The 8,546-nt window shown below is 36.7% G+C and overlaps 1 long non-coding RNA gene across 1 annotated transcript; it reads left to right on the top strand.

Moving 5' to 3' along the window:
* The first annotated feature begins 563 nt into the window (after positions 1 to 563).
* On the top strand, positions 564 to 5,922 carry LOC132306092 (uncharacterized). The gene is made up of 2 exons (XR_009481814.1): positions 564 to 1,346; positions 4,211 to 5,922. It is a non-coding gene; the product is annotated as an uncharacterized LOC132306092 (long non-coding RNA).
* Positions 5,923 to 8,546: the final 2,624 nt, after the last annotated feature.

Here is an 8,546-nt window from a genome sequence, read left to right as displayed (position 1 = left end):
CATTGTCATTGACACGGAACCGGTTCACAATCCTAAGAGCCAAATACCCGTTATCATTGGCCGTCCCTTCTTGGCTACCGCTAATGCCAACATCAATTGTAGGACGGGGATAATGAAGATCTCTTTTGGCCACATGAAGGTGAAGTTGAACATTTTAAACCCAACCCCCAATTCAACGGACGAACATGAAGACATTTGTGTTGTTGAAAAATGTTTTGAAAATGAAATAAATAAAAAAATGAATCCTTATTTTGTGTTGAAAATTCAAATGGTTTGCCTTTGAAAGATTTTTCAAAAGATGTAGTCTTGAATTGTAGTGTTGAAATGGTATGAAAGCCTAAAAATATTTTTGATAAGAAGCCATCAATTTCACTTGAACTAAATCCAACAATTTCCTTAGGGAATGGTTTGTTAGGTGAGGTTTGAAGTTCTATTCACCCCATTGAGAAGGGGTTGTCTAACAAGATCTTTAATCCAGGCTAAAAGAGCCCAACGTCTTGCTAAAGACGTTAAAGACTAGTGCTTCGTACGATTTTCTAACCCTATTCTTCCCTCATTTCTTGTTTTGTTCTTTCTTGCGTCATCTAGATATGTTTCAAGTAGATCATTCTAGTTTTCGGGCAGTTTCTTGAATTTCCTACACTTCTAATGTACTTTCGATCGATCGATCGAAGTCCATTTCGATTGATCGAAGTTCCACTTTGATCGATCGAACCCTTTGAAATCATGACTTTTCATCTTCCACTTCGATTGATCGAAGGAATCCTGGATCGATTGAAGTTCATCTGGATCGATCGAAGACCCCTTCAATCGATTAAAAATACGTCTTTTGAACTTTTGAGACTTGCTTTGGCCGTTGGCCTTCAACCCTAAACCTTTGTTTTTTTTTTTTCTCTTTCTACCTCTTCTGCTCCCTCAACTCTCGTCTCTCTCTTTCCGTGTAACTTTCCCTCTCGTAATCTCTAACACTCCCTCAATCTCTCAATCTCCCAACCTCCTCACTCCGGCGAACCAAGACGAACTCAACCCACCTCACCATCTCTCTCGTCGCCGACGAAGGAACCCAAGTGACACCGAGCTCCATTTTTGCCGATGCAAAGCTTTTGGCCAAAAGGGCCAAGCTCTTTCGTCCCTCCTTGCTTGAATCTCTTTCTGAATCTCTTATTCTCATCATCTCAGCCGATCTAGGCCAAAGAGACCTCGTTTCATCACTCCGGTATCGTCTGCAACTTCAGGCGAGACTCCAGCGAGCCTCCGATCACCACTTCCGACCAAGGTTAGGCCAGAATTCTTCATTTCGTCCTGAATCCCTCCGTTTCCATCCTCCCTTCCATCTTTTGGATCAGGTATGTGTTTGTTCGTCTCTTTGTATTTATTTATTTATCTATTTTATTTTTGCATTCTTCATTATTAGTTTGATTATTCTTACTTTTTATATATTTTTGTTGTATATAGTTTTGATGTTCAAAATAAAAATGTTCATATAAAGATTGAAAAATCATAATATATATATATATATATATATATATATATATATAAATTAAAGAAAATTGTTTTAAAAAAAAAAAAAAAAAGAAGAAGAAGATTTGGACTAAAAAACTGTGTACCCTTTGTGTTGAGGAGGATGGCAAAATTTGAAGTAATGGAGCGTATGTGTTGTAGTTTAGAAGGAGAATGGGCAAAAATGAATATGGATTATATTTGTGGGAGGTGTCCCTTATGTTGTGATTGGATTTCATTGACTGTTTTGGTTGATACATATATATATATATGCATGTGTGCCTTTGTTGAAAATTTTTGGAAATATTCATTTTTAAGGGGAACCCATGCCAGATTTTTGTAAAATTAAGCTTGAACTTTGGTTTTAAATTCCAGATGGCATGTGGTTTGATTTTGAAAGCTTAAATTAAAATTGAAATTGAAATTGAAATTGAAATTGAAATTGAAAATGGATTTTTAAAGTTAAATATTAGAATTGGTTTGAATTGAAAAAGGAAAAACTTTCAAGTCTTTGGAAAATTGTTTTGAAACTTTAAGTTGTAAATGGAATTTGATATTTCTTGATTGCATTTGGGATTCAAATGTCATGTACTTGATATGTTTGTTTACGACTTGAAATGGAGACTTGAATTTCTATAAGGATTTGTTTTTCTTGGTATTTTGAAATTAAAATGGCATTGAATTTGAAATGTTATGAACATGATTCCCGACTTGTTTCATTTGTTTGTTTTGAGTATGGAATGCATGGATGTGTTTGATCTTAAGTTGTTCCAAATGCATGCAAGCATGACTTGACTTGAAACTTTTGCTTTTGAATATGAAAATGAAAAGTCTTGTTTAAAGTGCATAAATGTGTTTCAATTGGACCATCCTTAAAAGTTTTAACCTTCAATTGACTATAGCTCATGGTTAAGGTACTTTATTTTAGTAAAATAATCCTTGAATGTTTAAAATGCTTTGTGATCACACTCATTGGTACCAAAATGTAAAAAAAAAAAAAAAAAAAAAAAAGGGATATTTGAACTTCGTTTGCAAATGAGAAGTCGAGTTGCTTAATTCCTTCTTTTGTTGTTCATTCAATGCATGATTCTTGTAATGATGTTTACCTACAATGCATTTGAATGTTTTGAACTTTAAAGTTTTCAAAAATCCCAATTAAGTGTTGAAAATTTTTAAAGTTGACCAAAATGCCCTTGATTGAGTTGAGACTTGTTCCATTTGATTCATTTCCATCCAATTGCATGTTCTAAGTGCTTTTGAACTTGTTTGTGCTAAATTCTTGATTCTTGCCATGCTAGGGCACAAGTTTGATGTCTTTTGACCTCACCTTTCATGATTTTGAACTTATCTTGAAACATGAGTTGAATTGCCATTCCAACACAACTTTTTGAAGTCAAATGATTCCACTGTTGCTTTTTGAACTTGAAAATTATCAAATGTGATCTTCTTTAAATAATTGTGTGCAATTTAGAATAATTTGCAACTTGTTGCTTGTATATACACCATTTTGCCCATACTTATGTCACATTGATGGTTTTGCAAGTTTATGTTCTTATTTTGAATAAATTGTTGGGACATTAATCTTTAAATAAGTTTGGGGGTGGGAATGGATATTTTGAGTTCAAAATTCATGTTTGGGATGTCATTGTTGTTCTTTTGCCTTAGTATCACTTCTTGAATTAATTGGAATTTTGAAATGCAATTTTAACCAAGTTTGGGGGTATGTTTATCTTGTCTTGGAAAGATGTTGTTTAAATGCCATTTGCTAGTTTCTATACACTTGTGATCCATTTTTGAAAACTAAGTAAGAGTTTGGAGACCGATTTTCTTTCCGGTCCTGATTTTGATTCAAAAATGGTAAGTCTCTTATTATTTTCAATTGTTGACCATTTTTTTGCTTCATTTAAGCTTTAAAAGGGGTCACGAGCCATAAGCGATCATTTTTCTGTTATTAATTGCTTAGAGGGGGTCACGAGCCATGATTGATCATAGGATGTTGATTTTGTTCCAATGGAGTACAGGATATTTCTTTGTCTAGAGTTTGTAGATATTTGTGCATTATTCAGCTATATGCCATTTAGTGCATATATGTCCATGATTCATTTCTAAGCTTGTGTGTCATAACATGCCTTGGATTGAAGTGTTTTGCAACCGTTCATTTCACTTAGTCTTTATTTCATGATACACATGTTTCTAGAGTTCTAGGTTTGACAATTTCCATGTTTATATACTCCATGTTATGCTACTTGCTTCATTGATCTTAAATGCTGAACTTGTAGACATTCTTGCTTAGGAATTGATACGATGTCATCCTAGGGTCTACTTGCCATGAATTTGCAAAATCTTCTTGAGTTTTAGGTTTGTGAATACACGTTGCATCCTTTATGCACATCACAGCCTATGTTTGTCCTGTTGTTCTCATTCTTGCTCATATGTTTCTAAAAGTGACTTTTTTACCATCTATGCCATCATTACATTGTTTTGCTATCTAAGATTGCTTATTGTGCTTCTGAGTAGCCCTGATCTATTGTTGTCTAAATGACGCATGTTGAATGATATTTTTGAAGCTTTCTTGATCAATTCTTGCACAAGCATGATCCTATGTGTCTATTCTCTGTTTCTACTTGATTCAAGCATGCTTTGTGTTTTCTTATCAAATACTTACCCTATAATATATCAATGTACTAATTTTTACCTGTTGCTTTTGCAGATGCAGCGTAGGCAAAAAACTCTTGCCCTAAAAAGAGTAGCTTGAGCTATACAGCCTCTTCCATCTCCTCTGGCAAAGTCTTCTTCTTCATCTTCAGAGGCTACACTATCTATTTCAGCTCATTCTAAGTCAGCTTACACGGAGGCACAAGGCTCCATAATCAGAGCAGGACCCATCCCATATTTTTCTGGCCGGAAGCTCGAGCCAGAGTTCAGATTTGACCTGGAGCTATTTTTAGAGCTAGATTAGACGAAATGTTCTTATGAAGAGCTCACTTGGTGGGGCATCGAGGCCATTATAACACTGGCTGACACAGTAGTCTATCCCCGGTTGGTTGCTTTATTCTTCCAGCACCTCCAGATGAATGAGGATGATGGACAACTGATGCATACAACCATTGATGGTCATGATATTGATATCTCCATTCCTATCATAGTTGTTGCTTGCCGATGCCCCCATCTCTCCCCACAGGTCACTGACTCTGAGGATCCTCTATATCTTATCACTCTAACCTATCCTAAGGAGTTGGACATGGTTGCTACTTTATCCCCATAGGCGGCCTATGAGGCCAATATATTTGCTGATTGGGTTGACATAGATCCCCGTTATTGGTTTCTGGACTCCGTCTTACACCTTAATGCATTCCCTTCGGGACATGGCACACAGCGACGAGAGGGTATTCTGAAGGCCATGTACTATTTGAGCCAGGGGTGCTGGTTCTCTATTGCTGCTATGATTTGGGAGCTCATTCATAAGTATTGGGAGAATACGATTTTCAGGCGCATTAGCAGAGCAGCTACTTGGCCACTACTATTTAGCCACCTCATTACACAGTTGCTGCTTGACCAGGGTTACTCTTTTGACCCCGATGAGATTCCCAAGCTTGTGGAGCGTAGAGGGCTTATGACCAAGTAAAATGGACGAAGACGTACAATGCCTGTGTGAAGAAGAAAAAGAATAGAGATCAGAAGAGAGAGCGAGAGCAGCAGCAGAGAGGTCAGGCTAAGGCAGCAGTGGGGGATACAGCTGAGGGATCTGATGGATCACCTTCAAGACAGCGGAGACATACTACTACATCTGCATCTACCTCCCAGCTAGACATACCCCTTCCTTCTCAACAGGCTGGCCCCTCACATGTTGCACCTCCAGAGTAGATGCCTTAAACCGACTCAAAGTCCCATCATGCCAGTTCTGACTTCACATACCGAGCTGATGTAGTTTAGCTATAGACAGATTTTATTTCATTCAGGGTTGACATGACCGGCCGATATGAGGACATCACACGACGTCATGACGATCTAGTGTGGAGACACAATGACCTGGTGAGGAGGCATGAGGATACGATTCGGCAATCCGATGAGCTGCAAACCGAGGTTATTGAGTCAAGGAGAGACATTGCTACACTACGGTTAGACTTGCAGACTACTCTCACTCGACACAGCCGAGAGATGCCCGATATGCTCCAGGTCATCGCCGACATGATGGCACCAGATACTGCACTATGATTCTGCCTCTCTATGTCTATCTCTATCACTCATTACCTGCTCTGCTACACTAATATTTTGATACATTGTTATCTCTGGGATATTTTTACAATGATTTGTTATTTAAAACTAGTTTTGGATCTTTTGCACTGCACTCGATACACATTGGTTTTTGGATTATGTTTTTGGATCTATTTGATATATTATTGGATTTTTGGATTGTAGATAGTTTTAGACTCATTTAAATGAATTTTTGAGATGTTGACATGATTGATTTAGTTTTGGATATTCTGAGTTATATTTCTATATGCCATGATTTTTGCCCAATCCTCCATTTCACCTCTTATTTATATCATTGATGTGTATGCGTTAATTAGTTGCTAGTGTGACCATTTTCAGACAAGTTTCTGGAATTTAAGTTTGGAGGTGCGCCTTCTAATACTGAGCTTCCATTGCCGGGTCCTATTTGCTACACCCATTTGGTATACTCTTTCCATGATATGTTGCTTCTTTATACATTGAGGACAATGCACATATTAAGTTTGGGGTGTGTTAGCACATTTTATATGTCACATTTAGTTTCTATGCATATGGTATGATTTGACTATCTGAGCCATGATTTTGATCTTTTGAAGACTATGATACTTAGAATTTAAAAATTGCTTGACTTAAGAGTCCAATACTCCTTGTATGCCTTGTGGATGCCATTTAAAAGTAAATTTTTCAAAAGATTGATATCTTGCTTGCATTTTTGGTCCACATCATTCAGATTTTGTGATTCTTTTGATATTCACTCTAGGATTCTATACTAGCACAAGCGCACACTAGCATTCATTTATGGGGTACATGCTTTGTTGACTATTGATTTGGTTATATTCCAATTGAGCTAGTAGTGCATTGAAAGCTTTCATTCTTAACAAAAGTGGATAACAAACCCTTTTCACTAAGTAGCTGGGATTCTAGCCTCATCAAGTACTGAATTTCTTGCACCGAAAGGTGGAGGGCCCAAACTCAAGGTTAATAATTATAAAAAAAAAAAAAGCAATTTGCAAAAAGCAAATAAAAGTGAGGACTTCTCCCAAAAGGTGAGAAGTGGGAAATGATTATATGGAGGTTGTTTTGATTTGTAACCTAGTTGATTTACGCTTGTAAGTCCTTAAGGGTGTTTTAACGCCTAATGCCTAAAGCCGTCCGGTTTGGGAGTCATTGACCTAACGCTCGACCTCGTGAATCGCTAGAAAGCTTAATAGATCAACACATTGCACTATGCTTCCATCTTTGATCTTATAAAAATAAAAAATAAAAATAAAAGAAAGAAGAAAATCGAGTGAAAAGAATAAATGCACCTAGATGAATAAAGCTATAATAAAATGTTCATTCTTTGTCTTGATGATCGGTACTAGATTTGTGTGCTAGCTTGAAACCGAATGTGATCATTTATTTAGTTGGCTAAGATAGCAACATATTTGATGTCGGTTCACTTAAAAAGGATTCTAGAGTTGTTTCGATTTGCATGATCATTTTCTTGATGTGTGGAGGACCATACTTGCTTGCTTGGTGTTAAAATTTTGGGAAGTTGCTTGGAAATGGTTGAAAAATTGCATACTTGAGATAGTTTTCTCCCAATGCTTGTTTTGTATGTTAGTACTCTTTAGTGAGAAAGAGTTTAATGTTTGTGGGTATCATTTATGGAAACCTTCACGAGACTTCACTCATCCACTAGGGGTAACCTAAGGGTTTAAAAGGCTTGTCGCATATGCTAAATGCAATCGTGTTTCTTACGAAAGTGGCGTTATCCTTTTATTGCTTTCTAATTCATAATTACTTAGTTGTTTGTTTGTTTCTTTTCTTTTTAGTTCATTACTAAGGACTAGTAATATCTAAGTTTGGGGGTGTGATAAGTACTCAAATGTGATGCATTTTGGCACCTAAGCTAGGGTATTTTAGGGCATTCAATTATCTTACTTTCATTTTTTAGTACTTATTTATGTTTTTGTCTATTTTAGGTCAATAAGGTTCAAATAGACTAAAAAGAGCCTATTAGCTCAGTTTTGGATCTAAAGAGAAAATGCAGAAAAGTAAAAAAAAAACCGCACTGTGAAGCTTCGGTCGATCGAAGGAAATCCCGATCGATCGAAGGAAGCTACAATCGATCAAGATTAAGGTTGTGCCAACTCAATGGATAAGGTTGCCAGCTGTCCAACATATCTTACCACGTTAGCTTTGATCATTAGGAGTATGTGACTGATCGATCAAAGCCCTGTTCGATCAATCGAAGTGACTGCACGCAGTATGCTGTCTAATTCCCAAGCACGCCTGAACTCTACCAAATTTTGTAGCTGCGAGTTTTCACCAATCAAAAGCCTTATTTCTGACTTGTTGCCTACTAAAAGAGGCTTGTATTTAAATCAAATGAACCCATATTTGTAGAGGTTAGCAATTTTAGTAGAAAAGAGTCTTTAGCTATATTTTTCTTGTAATGACCCGGTCATTTTCCTTCCTTTCATTTTCTTAGATTTTTACGGATATTTTTTTCTATTGTCTTTTCCTTTCTGAGTTCAGTTTCTTGTCACCTGTTGTTGTCTTGAGTGCTTGGGAATGGTTTCCGAGACTCTTTTCTTTGGATTGACAACTTCTTTTAAGGATCGTGTCATTTCCACATTTTCACTTTTTGGGCACTTTTCACTTTTCGTCTTTTTCCCCGTTTGTCACTTGGTTGACATAACCTCACTTTTCGTATTCGAAGTTGGTTTTTGACTTCATGTATCTTCATTCTAAGTGGTTTCCCCAAAACACGTATCTTTACTTTTGTAGAAAAGTACTCTGGTTGCTCCTGGTGTCCATAGGGGCAT

This window comes from Cornus florida, unplaced genomic scaffold, assembly GCF_030987335.1.
Source record: "Cornus florida cultivar Cherokee Brave unplaced genomic scaffold, ASM3098733v1 CherokeeBrave_3.0.0_Hap2_Chr05, whole genome shotgun sequence".
Lineage (NCBI taxonomy): Eukaryota > Viridiplantae > Streptophyta > Magnoliopsida > Cornales > Cornaceae > Cornus > Cornus florida.
This window is presented reverse-complemented; position numbering and strand designations above follow the sequence as displayed.